At 46.5% G+C, this 11014-nt stretch overlaps 1 protein-coding gene across 1 annotated transcript in view; it reads left to right on the top strand.

Moving 5' to 3' along the window:
• Positions 1-4685: 4685 nt before the first annotated feature.
• SHLD1 (shieldin complex subunit 1) overlaps positions 4686-11014 on the top strand; it is a 118990-nt gene continuing 112661 nt past the window's right edge. Inside the window, exon 1 of the mRNA XM_089665503.1 lies at positions 4686-4824. The gene's annotated coding sequence lies outside the window, so the exon portion shown is untranslated. The remainder of the gene's footprint in view (positions 4825-11014) is intronic.

Below are 11014 nucleotides of genomic sequence, written 5' to 3'. Positions count from 1 at the left end.
CCATGTATAATACATAAGGGGGATATGATCTCCATGTATAATACATAAGGGGGGATATGATCTCCATGTATAATACATAAGGGGGGATATGATCTCCATGTATAATACATAAGGGGGGATATGATCTCCATGTATAATACATAGGGGGGATATGATCTCCATGTATAATACATAAAGGGGGATATGATCTCCATGTATAATACATAAGGGGGGGATATGATCACCATGTATAATACATAAGGGGGGATATGATCTCCATGTATAATACATAAGGGGGGATATGATCTCCATGTATAATACATAAGGGGTGATATGATCTCCATGTATAATACATAAGGGGGGATATGATCTCCATGTATAATACATAAGGGGGGATGTGATCACCATGTATAATACATAAGGGGGGATATAATCACCATGTATAATACATAAGGGGGGATATGATCACCATGTATAATACATAAGGGGGGATATGATCACCATGTATAATACATAAGGGGGGATATGATCTCCATGTATAATACATAAGGGGGGGTATGATCTCCATGTATAATACATAAGGGGGGGGGGATATGATCTCCATGTATAATACATAAGGGGGGATATGATCTCCATGTATAATACATAAGGGGGGATATGATCACCATGTATAATACATAAGGGGGGATATGATCGCCATGTATAATACATAAGGGGGGATATGATCTCCATGTATAATACATAAGGGGGGATATGATCTCCATGTATAAATACATCAGTGGTTCATATAGTGATCTTAGTATAGAGTTATTCACCCTGAGGTCATCACAGAGGACAAGGGGGCGCTCTTTACGCCTGGAGGAAAAGAAATGTAATATCCAAACACGGAAAGATTTCTTCACAGTAAGAGCTTTGAAAATGTGGAATAGACTCCCTCAAGAGTTGGTTCTGGCCAGCTCAGTAGATTGCTTTAAAAAAGTCCTGGATTCTTTCTTGGATACACAGAATATAACTGGATATAACATTTATAGGTAAAGTTGATCCAGGGAATATCCGATTGCCTCTCGGGGGATCAGGAAGGAATTTGTTTTCCCAGCAGGAGCAAATTGGATCATGCTTTGCTGGTTTTTTTTGCCTTCCTCTGGATAAATTGTGGGTGTAGGATTATAACTTTTTTTTTTAATGGTTGAACTGGATGGACTTTTGTCTTTTTCTCAGCCAGACTAACTATGTAACTATGCAATCATGGAAAATCTTTGTGCAGGGTGCAGCTGAGGGTGGCATTCTTGCACAAGTGACAGCGCAGTGTGAGATCGACTGGTCCTTTGTCACGAGGTTCGGGCAACACGTTTGTCACAACATGTATTGGTTGGAGTTAAGCCCCGTACACACAATGAGAATATCGGTTGAATAATCGCCCGTTTTTTTTTTTTTTGCATGCTAGGCTCATATCGAAAGTGGAGGTTACTAAAGTTACAAAACTTCTCGTACAACAGAATACAACTTCGGAAGTGATGTCGTGTATTGTAATATATTCTTTTGTTCCTGAGCATACATGGTCTTATGCAGGCCATAGACGGGTCGAAAACGGGCCGTTTTGTTTATAGAAAAAAAACAAAAAAATCGGTCGTTCGATCGGCCGATGTTACCACCAATGGTAAAAAAATCGGCCGATTTTTGTCCCATCTATGGCAGGCATTAACCCCATAATTACTTCTGTCCCTTGCAGAGAGCTCCGCTATTATATTTTACATGAAAAAGTCTTGCGGTTGCAACAATGTATCTATTTGTATCCATTTCGGATACAGATGGTTTTATTCGGATACAAATGGATACATTGTTGCAACCACAAGACTTTTTCATATAAAATATAATAGCGGACTGGAATTCTTCTTCTTTTTCTGCTTCTTCTTTTTCTTCTTCTTTTCTTCTTCTTCTTGCAGGTCACGGCTCATGCACAGATTTTTTATCGGTAAAACGATCGGCCAATTTGCCCATCAGTGTTGGGAAAATCGGCCGATCGGCAAAATCGGCCACGAATTTTCCAACGTGCCCAATAAAAAAAATGTGCAAAACAGCCGACCAATTAACCCACTAATGGTGAGAAAAGCAGCCACTTTTTTTTCTGGACAAAAAATAGGCCTATTTTCGACCCGTCTATGGCCGGCATTAGTCTTCCGATTTTTTTCGGACGAATGCTGTACTGATTACACAAAAATCGTTTGTTCTGGTATTGGAAAAATGTTTCTGTTTGTCCCTCCGAATAATTTCGCATGTCGTCATCAGCTCTCGAAAGCTGTGTACTAACAATCAAATGATCGCGCGATTGCTCCAAAAGCGGTATTTTTTGTCCGATATTCTCATCGTGTGTACAAGGCTTTCGATGCTGCTAATCCTATCAAAGTACTGATAAGGAGTTTGGATTCCAGCTAAATATCTGATTGTATCACATGTATCACATGTCTTCCTGGAAAGATATACAGGGGGTCACTGCTGTTACCAACTGTCATGGCTGAATTCTGAACATGGTGGCTGTGCCCTTTCACCAATTGCATAAGGTGGGGGGTTGCCCCATACAGGGCTCATTCACACAGGCATATATATTACAAGTGCTTATATAGCACCGTCAATTTACTCCGCGCTTTACATATATATTGTACATTCACATCAGTCCCTAACCCTCAAGGGGCGTACAATCTAAGGTCCCTAACTCACATTCATACATACACATACTAGGGACAATTTAGACAGGAGCCAATTCACCTACCAGTATGTCTTTGGAGTGTGGGAGGAAACCCATGCAGGCACAGGGAGAACATGCAAACTCCAGGCAGGTGGTGCTGTGGTTGGGATTTGAACCAACAACCCTAGTACTGCCAGGCGGAAGTGCTAACCACTTAGCCACTGTGCCTCATTCTCCATGTAGGACTCCTTCACGCAGGCATACGCGCGTTTCCCCGTGTAGGGCTCCTTCACGCAGGCATACGCGCGTTTCCCCGTGTAGGGCTCCTGCACGAGGCATACGCGCGTTTCCCCGTGTAGGGCTCCTTCACGCAGGCATACGCGCGTTTCCCCGTGTAGGGCTCCTGCACGCAGGCATACGCGCGTTTCCCCGTGTAGGGCTCCTGCACACAGGCATACGCGCGTTTCCCTCGTGTAGGGCTCCTTCACGCAGGCATACGCGCGTTTCCCCGCGTAGGGCTCCTTCACGCAGGCATACGCGCGTTTCCCCGCGTAGGGCTCCTTCACGCAGGCATGCGCGCGTTTCCCCGCGTAGGGCTCCTTCACGCAGGCATACGCGCGTTTCCCCGCGTAGGGCTCCTTCACGCAGGTATACGCGCGTTTCCCCGCGTAGGGCTCATTCACAGCGGCATACGCGCGTTTCCCCGCGTAGGGCTCCTTCACGCGGGCATGCGCGCGTTTCCCCGCATAGGGCTCCTTCACGCGGGCAGATGCGCGTTTCCCCGCGTAGGGCTCATTCACGCGGGCAGATGTGCGTTTCCCCGCGTAGGGCTCTTTCACGCGGGCAGATGCGTGTTTCCCCGCGTAGGGCTCCTTCACGCGGGCATGCGCGCGTTTCCCCGCGTAGGGCTCCTTCACGCGGGCAGATGCGCGTTTCCCCACGTAGCGCTCCTTCACGCGGGCAGATGCGCGTTTCCCCGCGTAGGGCTCCTTCACGCCGGCAGATGCGCGTTTCCCCGCGTAGGGCTCCTTCACGCGGGCATACACGCGTTTCCCCGCGTAGGGCTCCTTCACGCAGGCATACGCGCGTTTCCCCGCGTAGGGCTCCTGCACGCAGGCATACGCGCGTTTCCCCGCGTAGGGCTCCTGCACGCAGGCATACGCGCGTTTCCCTCGTGTAGGGCTCCTTCACGCAGGCATATGTGCGTTTCCCTCGTGTAGGGCTCCTTCACGCAGGCATATGTGCGTTTCTCTCGTGTAGGGCTCCTTCACGCAGGCATACGCGTGTTTCCCTCGTGTAGGGCTCCTTCACGCAGGCATACGCGCGTTTCCCTTGCGTAGGGCTCCTTCACGCAGGCATACGCGCGTTTCCCCGCGTAGGGCTCCTTCACGCAGGCATACGCGCGTTTCCCCGCGTAGGGCTCATTCACAGCGGCATACGCGCGTTTCCCCGCGTAGGGCTCCTTCACGCGGGCATGCGCGCGTTTCCCCGCATAGGGCTCCTTCACGCGGGCAGATGCGCGTTTCCCCGCGTAGGGCTCCTTCACGCGGGCACATGCGCGTTTCCCCACGTAGGGCTCCTTCACGTGGGCAGATGCTCGTTTCCTCATGTAGGGCTCCTTCACACAGGCATACGAACAAAAAATAAAATGAACCTGTGAGGGAGTCCTGTCACCATTTATTCGGAACCTGTCAGATCTGTTCGCTGGACACAGTTCCAACACATGAAATGTCCTCAGTCTAGTTCTGTGCTAGTATGTGCTTTATTATATAAAATCAGTGAAGAACTCTCCAGCTCGAATCCTCGCTGAATAATGTCACAGAACACTTTGCCTTTTCCAACATTTGCCTCAGCCAAGCCACCGTAGCTGCAACCAGCGGCAGCCATCTTTGATCAGGTTAGCAACCCATAGAGTTTACCCACGGCGGCCATCTTTGATTAGGTTAGCAACTCTGAGGCGCCGTCAGCGGCGGCCATCTTTGATTAGGCTAGCAACCCATAGGCACTGCCCAGGGCGGCCATCTTTAGTGAGGGCAATGTTCATTTGCTTTTATTCGGTATCAGTTTCCTTTAGCAAGTTTCTTTCGTGCCTTGAATGTCATCCTGAAGGAATCTGTCAGACGCAATGAAATGAAGGAGATTTGAAGCAGCCGTCTTTGCAGGTAAAACTATGCTGTAAAGACTGTAGGAACTACAACTCCCAGCAGTTCCTCTTCCTTGTGACCATCCCTGCACCCAGGAACATGGAGGTTACTGGGTCCCAGGGACAGTTCTCTGCTGTTTTCTTTTCTTCTCAGGAATGCTGCAAATGTGATTTCTGCCATGGCAGGTTTGCTAAACGTTCACCTGCATGAGGCTGACCAATGAATGCAGGTGAACGCTTAGCAGCCCCTGTGTGCTGAGGCGCAAAACCCCCTGCTGCTTTATGGTGCCCAGGAAGTCGCATGCACCCTGTACAGTCGCCAAATACAAGTGAAATGTGCACATTGTCATTTGCCAGTGCATGCGTCTGCGGCGGTTCTGCCCAAACGTGCGTGTGTGTGAACGCTGATTCAGTAGTGTTTCGCCCAGGGGCGGACTGACAACTCATGGGGCCCCCGGGTAGTAGGGGATCATGGGGCCCCTGTGTCCTTGCCCAAACTCAAAAAAACCTATGAAAAAGGTACCAGGGGCATCTCATGTGGCCCCCTACTGACCCCGGGCCCTCGGTCAGTGCCCGAGTTTCCAAATGGTCAGTCCACCCCTGGTTTCGCCTAGCATTGCCCCATACAGCCATTCTCTTGTATTGGCGGTTGTACGCAGCACGGGTGGCGCCCAAAACTGATTTTCTGTGTCAGCGTATAGGAACTGCCAAGCGTACGAGCGCAAGAGGCCGAAGGTTCGGTTCACACTGGTGCGGGTGTGAGAAGGTATGTAAATCGCACGCCTTCCTGCTCCCGCAGACAAAACGCACTGCTCTTTTGCAGACGTGTGAGGGATGCCATTGATTCCTAACGGCACCCCATGCGTCGGAAGGTGGTCCGCATTTTAAATTGCATGAATCTGCATTGTGCAAAGTACCACGTTGTTCCATGCGGTCACGTTTGAACAAAAAAAAAAAGGGTTGCAGACTTTTTTTCACTGTGGGAACCACTGGTAGAGGAGTTCTTTCAAATGAATGTGCAAATGCGGCACGCACCAACCGCATTTATTTATTTATTACAGGAACTGATAAAAAAAAAAATTACACACACACACTCCTCGGTTTACGAATTTAATGTGTGCTGCGGGACTTTTCGTATTGCGAAAAATTCATAAACTGAAACGCGGTTTCCCATAGGAATGCATTGAAAACCAAATAATCCGTTCCGGAGGTAAGAAAAAAGTGAAAAAAAAAAAAGTCTTTTATCTGTTCAAAACTCTTTATAAAGTGTACTTTAAAGGCATAAATACTGTCCAGGGACATGATTAAAAAAAATTTGTAAATGCACTGAATAGTCCGTTCGCATTGTGAAAAAAATTTGTAAACCGAGGCACGTCTGTGTGTGTATGTGTGTGTATATATATATATATATATATATATATATATACACACACACAGACAAACACACACAGGATATAAAAAGTCTACACACCCCTAATAACATGTCAGGTTTCTGTGATGTAAAAATATGAGACAGATAAATAATTTCAGAACTGTTTCCACCCTTAATGTGACCTATAAATTGTACAACTCAGTTGAACAACAAAATGAAATCTTTTAGGTGGAAGTAAAAATGAAAAACTAAAATAACCTGGTTGCATAAGTGTGCACACCCTTACACTAATCCTTTGTTGAAGCCCCTTTTGATGTGATTCCAGCACTCAGTCTTTTTGGATATGATTCTATCAGCATGACACATCCTGACTTGGTAATATTTGCCTGCTCTTCTTTGCAGAAACACTCCCAATCTGTCCGATTGCGAGGGCATCTCCTGTGCACAGCCCTCTTCAGATCACCCCACAGATTTTCCATCAGATTCAGGTCTGGGCTCTGGCTGGGCCATTCCAAAACTTTCCTCTTCTTCTGGTGAAGCCATTCCTTTGTTGATTTGGATTTATGCTTTGGGTCGTTGTCATGCTTAAGGATGAAGTTCGTCTTCACGTTCAGCTTTCTAGCAGAAGCCTGAAGTTTTTGTGTCGATATTGACTGGTATTTGGAACTGTTCATAATTCCTTCTACCTGGACTAAGGCCCCAGTTCCAGCTGGAGAAAAACAGCCCCAAAGCATGATGCTGACACCACCATGCTTCACGGTGGGTATGGTGTTCTTTGGGTGATGTGCAGTGTTGTTTTTGCACCGAACATATATTTTGGAATATGGCCAAAAAGTTCAACCTTGGTTTCATCAGACTAGAACACACTTTCCCGCGTGCTTTTGGGAGACTTCAGATGTGTTTTGCAAAATATAGCCGGGCTTGGATGTTTTTCTTCGTATGAAAAGGCTTCCATCTTGCCACTCTATCCCATAGCCCAGACATATGAACAATACGGGAGATTATTGTCACATGGACCACACAGCCGGTACTTGCCAGATATTCCTGCAGCTCCTTTCATGTTGATGTAGGTCTCTTGGCCGCCTCCCAGACCAGTTTTCATCTCGTCTTTTCATGAATTTTGGAGGGACGTCCAGTTCTTGGTGATGTCACTGTTGCGTCATATTTTCTCTACTCGATGATGACTGTCTTCACTGTGTTCCATGGTATATCTAATGCCTTGGAAATATTTTTTTACCCTTTTCCTGACTGATACCTTTTAACAATGAGATCCCTCTGATACTTTGGAAGCTCTCTGTGGGCCATAGCTTTTGCTGTAGGATGCGACTAAGAAAATGTCAGGAAAGACCTACTAGAACAGCTGAACTTTATTTGGGGTTAATCAGAGGCACTTTAAATGATGGCGGGTGCGTACTGACATTTAACATGATTTTGAATATGATGCTTAATTCTGAACACAGCTACATCCCCAGTTATAAGAGGGTGTGCACACTTATGCAACCAAATTATTTTATTTTTTTATGATTACTCCCCCCCCCCCAAAAAAAAAAAGATTTCAGTTTCAATATCAATTGAATTGTACAGTTTATAGGTCACATTAAAGGTGGAAAAAGGTCTGAAATCATTTTAACAGGGGTGTGTAGACTTTGTATATCATACATACACATATATATATATATATATATATATATATATATATATACGTGTATGTGTGTATATATATATATATATATATATATATATGTATACGTGTATGTATATATATATATGTATGTATATATATGTATGTGTGTGTATATATATATTTATGTTTTTATACTGTCACCAGTCCATGTCCATGATCACCGCCACACCAGTTATATGATGATGCTGTACTGCACTGGTGACATTTTTTTTTTTAATTTCTTCATTTTCAAAAAAATTATGAAAAAAATGACAACTTCAGAAAACTTGCCATGCCTCTTACTAAATACTGCAGACCGTCTAATTTCCAAAAAAGGGGTAATTTGAGGGATGTCTGTACCGTCCTGACATTTTTGGGCCTCAAGAAATGAGAAAGAAAAGAGATTGGCCTTCAGTACATCAGAACTGATCGATTTTCAGATATATACCATCGTTCGTAGACTCTATAACTTTCCTATCAACTAAATAATAAACACTGATTTGGGTTATTTTCGGCAAAGAAATGTAGCAGAATATATTTTGGCCTACATTTTTGTAGAAAGATTATTTATTTGCAAAATTTTATAACATAAATGTAAGAAAAACTGTTTTTTGGGGGTTTTTTTTAGCAAAAAATAAAACCCCAGTGGTGATCAAATGCTAGAAAAGGAAAGCTCTATTTGTGTGAACAAAATGATAAAAATTTAGTTGGAGTACAATGTTGCTTGACTGCGCAATAGTCATTCAAATTGCGTCAGCGCCAGGGACGGACTGAGAACTCATGGGGCCCCTGGGCAATAGGGGATCATGGGGCCCCTGTGTCCTTGCCTACAGTCAAACCACACCCAAAAAAGCCTATGAAAGGTACCAGGGGCATCTCATGGGGCCCCCTTCTGACCCCAGGCCCTCGGGCAGTGCCCGAGTTCCCAAATGGCAACTCCGCCCCTGGTCAGCGCTGAAAATTGGTCTGGGCAGGAAGGGGGTGAAAATGTAGTGAAGTGGTTAAACAGCTTGGGGTGGGAATGAATGCCCATGTGGCACTTTCACAGTGGTGAGATGATTGGAAGTCGATCTCGCCAGCTACTGATCTTTAGCTGTGTTAGACGGCTCAGTCTATGTCCTGCAGTGAGCGCGCCCGCAGCACATACCCATCAGCCGCCCAGCAGTGCATTTGTTGGGTAGTTGTCAGGGGATTAAAGTGTTAATAAACCCACAACAGTAAATCAGTCTGTATATATGGGCAGTACAGTGGCTAAGTGGTTAGCACCTCCGCCTGGCAGTATTAGGGTTGTTGGCTCGAATCCCAACCACGGCACCACCTGCATGGAGTTTGCATGTTCTCCCTGTGCCTGTGTGGGTTTCCTCTGGGTACTCAGGTTTCCTTCTACAGTCCAAAGACATGCTGGTAGGTTAATTGGCTCCTGTCTAAATTGTCCCTAGTATGTGTATGTATGAATGTGAGTTAGGGACCTGAGATTGTACGCCCCTTGAGGGTTAGGGACTGATGTGAATGTACAATATATATGTAAAGCGCTGCGTAAATTGACAGCACTATATAAGTACCTGAAATAAATAACAATATGCAGTAAAGCGTGCTTGTTATACTCACTGTGGAACCTAAGGGGTTAATCCTCTCCATTGGTTAAAAGGGCTGTTTGATCCTGTCTTATCTGATCCTCCCCTTCTTCCAGTGTCCCCCTCTTATCCCCTAGACATAAGAGATATTGTGTAGAGTCATTGTGCACATGCTCAGTTTGGTGTTTGCTAGAGAGGTTTTTTTTGTTTTGTTTTTTCTCTTGGGAGTGTGCATGTGATCAGCACAGGGCCAATCAGCACTGTCCAGACAGAGATCAGGAGTTCTGCATTTTCCTAGAGCAAAATGAAGACTCCTCCTACAAGCTTTAACCAGTGCACTGCTGGACACTGATAGAAGACACAAGACTGCTATATACTGCTGATGAGAAAAGGTATTGAGCAGTTTATATTTACTACAATAATTGCATTTCCATGTTGTGTGTAGTGTGGGAGACCAGATATAGTGAACGCAGGGTCCGGGGAGACCAGATGTAGTGAATGCAGGGTCCAGGGAGACCGGATATAGTGAATGCAGGCTCCGGGGAGACCGTATATAGTGAATGCAGGGTCCGGGGAGACCAGATATAGTGAATGCAGGGTCCGGGGAGACCAGATATAGTGAATGCAGGGTCCGGGGAGACCAGATATAGTGAATGCAGGGTCCGGGGAGACCAGATATAGTGAATGCAGGGTCCGGGGAGACCAGATATAGTGAATGCAGGGTCTGGGGAGACCAGATATAGTGAATGCAGGGTCCGGGGAGACCGGATATAGTGAATGCAGGGTCCGGGGAGATCAGGTATAGTGAATGCAGGGTCCGGGGAGACCAGATATAGTGAATGCAGGGTCCGGGGAGAGCGGATATAGTGAATGCGGGGTCCTGGGAACTGGATATAGTGAATGCAGGATCTGGGGAGACCGGATATAGTGAATGCAGGCTCCGGGGAGACCGTATATAGTGAATGCAGGGTCTGGGGAGACCGGATATAGTGAATGCAGGGTCTGGGGAGACCTGATATAGTGAATGCAGGGTCTGGGGAGACCAGATATAGTGAATGCAGGGTCCGGGGAGACCGGATATAGTGAATGCAGGGTCCGGGGAGATCAGGTATAGTGAATGCGGGGTCCGGGGAGAGCAGATATAGTGAATGCAGGGTCTGGGGAGACCGGATATAGTGAATGCAGGGTCCGGGGAGACCAGATATAGTGAATGCAGGGTCCGGGGAGACCGGATATAGTGAATGCAGGGTCCGGGGAGAGCGGATATAGTGAATGCAGGGTCTGGGGAGACCAGATATAGTGAATGCAGGGTCCGGGGAGACCGGATATAGTGAATGCAGGGTCCGGGGAGATCAGGTATAGTGAATGCGGGGTCCGGGGAGACCAGATATAGTGAATGCAGGGTCTGGGGAGACCGGATATAGTGAATGCAGGGTCCGGGGAGACCAGATATAGTGAATGCAGGGTCTGGGGAGACCAGATATAGTGAATGCAGGGTCTGGGGAGACCGGATATAGTGAATGCAGGGTCCGGGGAGACCGGATATAGTGAATGCAGGGTCCGGGGAGACCGGATATAGTGAATGCAGGGTCCAGGGAGA

This window comes from Staurois parvus, unplaced genomic scaffold, assembly GCF_062004578.1.
Source record: "Staurois parvus isolate SC_StPar_1 unplaced genomic scaffold, SC_StPar_1.0 ptg002222l, whole genome shotgun sequence".
Taxonomy (NCBI): Eukaryota; Metazoa; Chordata; class Amphibia; order Anura; family Ranidae; genus Staurois; species Staurois parvus.
The sequence above is the reverse complement of the archived record's forward strand: the minus strand, read 5'-3'. Positions and strand labels throughout refer to the sequence as shown.